The sequence below is a fragment of the Oratosquilla oratoria genome, chromosome 1 (assembly GCF_046742065.1).
Source record: "Oratosquilla oratoria isolate Oo_2021 chromosome 1, ASM4674206v1, whole genome shotgun sequence".
NCBI lineage: Eukaryota > Metazoa > Arthropoda > Malacostraca > Stomatopoda > Squillidae > Oratosquilla > Oratosquilla oratoria.
The window spans coordinates 40,395,648-40,398,147 of NC_134777.1; the positions used below are offsets into that span (position 1 = coordinate 40,395,648).

Here is a 2,500-nt window from a genome sequence, read left to right on the forward strand (position 1 = left end):
CTAGGGTTGGCATCCGTTATAAGGGGTTTCGTGATTGCAGCCCTACCATGAATGTTAGCTTTGTGGAGCTCCCGTCGTACTGTTTTCATCGACACAGGATTCCTTAGGTGTGTGCTGAATTCTGCTATCACTTTTGCCGCGGTTGTTTTATGTTGTCTGGCCACTGTCCTTTTTAATGTTCGTCGGTCTCTGTCGGATAACTTTGGGTTTCGCCCACTATTCCTCTTCGCCGATGATGTTTTCCCGATAATACCGTGGATAGTGTCGCTCGTGAAACATTCAATAATTCAGATGATTTCGTCACCGACGTTCCCGCTAACCGGGCGCCAACGATTTGCCCTCTCTCGAAGTCTGAGAGATCACACATTACACCGGTCGCTTGTAGTAACCGTCGCAGACCAAAGCGTGTAATACACTGAAATATAACCTACGAGACCTGCTACATAAACTGTGCAATACATACACGGCGCATTATTTACCCTGAAGCAGTGTTACCAACATGCATCAAGATATACTATTTTTCATGGTGTTCATATTATTTTGTCCAACCCCTGGGTGTATGTATATATATATATATATATATATATATATATATATATATATATATATATATATATATATATATATATATATACATAAGATACACGTACACACACATACACACACAAACACACACACACAAACACACACACACAAACACACACACACACACACACACACACACACACACACACACACACACACACACACACACACACACACACACACACACACACACACACACACACACACACACACACACACACACACAAACACACATACACATGGTTGAGGTCATTCTCCACCATGGTACGACCAGTCTTCACATATGAGGGCCTCTCGCAAGTCAGTAAGACAAAAGCACTCAATTTTGAAAACGACATCCTAAAATTTAGTTGTAGTGCAATATGTCTGAGACTGTGAATTGGAACGCATGCCCGGTAAATCCATGAACTGGTACACTAATCTCTTTGCGACTAAGTAAATAAGAATATCAAGGCTAAGGTGACTTGACCACTCATTCACATCTGCTTCTGAGAAAAATATAAACAAAGGATTCACCTAGGAAGGAAATGATAGGGGATCATATGCATGTCCCCGACCAAGGGCTAACCATACCGGGAAAGCTGGTCCAAAACCATTTAGTATCGAACCCGGTGCCATGGAACAGCTAAGATAATATCATAGATTGTGAAGGCAGCCGGCTATCGGTGACCAGGGTCAGGAGGAGCTATCACATTATTGTTGCTGACAATATAAATCTATGAAACATAATAGTAAAAAATAAGTACAATACAATACAACAAAATACGGCAGAATAGAATACAATGCAAAACAAAAAACTTAAAAATATTTCTGATGATCAGGTGTTATTATCAACAAACTAAAAATTGTAAATAAATAAGTTTTTGGGGGGATGAGAGGAAAATATATACATTTATTTCGGAAACTACTTCTACCAATATATATATATATATATATATATATATATATATATATATATATATATATATATATATATATATATATATAATGCTAATAATGAATATAAAAAACACTTCATATAAAGTTTTGGGAAAGTGGTGTATCTAAATTATGTCTACGAAGTATCAGCATCAGTAAAACTGTCGCTGTATCAAAGTTTGATTCACCACAAAAATATATTTTTAGAGTAAACCGGCTCATATCACACAAAAAAAGTCCTGATAATTTCAAATCCGACAAAACATGTCCACCTAAGTTATCAAATGATGCTTTCGTTTACAAAGTGGTTATTATGCTCACGGGACTATATGGGTCAAATACTTGGAATTTAAGTGAGACAGATAGGAGGAGCCCAAACGTGTGTGGGATGAAGTGCTTAAGAAGTATGGTATGGTGGGATTTTACGATGAAGGATAGAATGAAAAATGATGAGCTGAGGTGGAAAGCGGGGTTGGAACGAAAGCTGGTAAGAAAGGGTCGATAAAAAGAACACTGGTAATGTTTGTGTATATGGAAAAAACGTGTCAAGTAAGACTAGCAAAAATAATGCGGAGGACTGAGGTGGATGAAGTGAACTTGATTGGAAGGCTGAAAAAAAAAATGTGATTGAATAGATGGAGTGAGGTGTGCATTTGGTACAAAGGGAATCTCTGTCGAGCAGGGAAGGGAGAGGACAATAGATAGGTGTGAGTGGAGAGTGGTTGTGAATGGAACTGACCCTGTCATAAAGGATTTCTTTTTGTCTTATTTGCAAATTCTTGAGTAGATGAGGAGGGACGGTTCTCATGCAATGAAGCTGTAGGGGTAACCCAGTTTCAGCTGGTGGGCCCTGCCATGGAGGTGCTGAGTCTTGCTGCATTTTTGCATTGCTTCAGACAGGGGAAAGGGGGCTGGGGAAATGGTGTAAGGATGACCCATCGCTTACGAGTAGCTAATATAAAAAGGACAACAAATGGGTGATGAATGTGTTTGGGAT

At 39.0% G+C, this 2,500-nt stretch overlaps 1 protein-coding gene across 1 annotated transcript in view; it reads right to left on the reverse strand.

Annotated features, from left to right (window-relative positions):
* Nucleotides 1-1,559: 1,559 nt before the first annotated feature.
* Nucleotides 1,560-2,500, reverse strand: part of LOC143032895 (uncharacterized) — a 3,531-nt gene continuing 2,590 nt past the window's right edge. Inside the window, exon 2 of the mRNA XM_076198125.1 lies at nt 1,560-2,500. This exon is cut by the window's right edge and continues 666 nt beyond it. The gene's annotated coding sequence lies outside the window, so the exon portion shown is untranslated.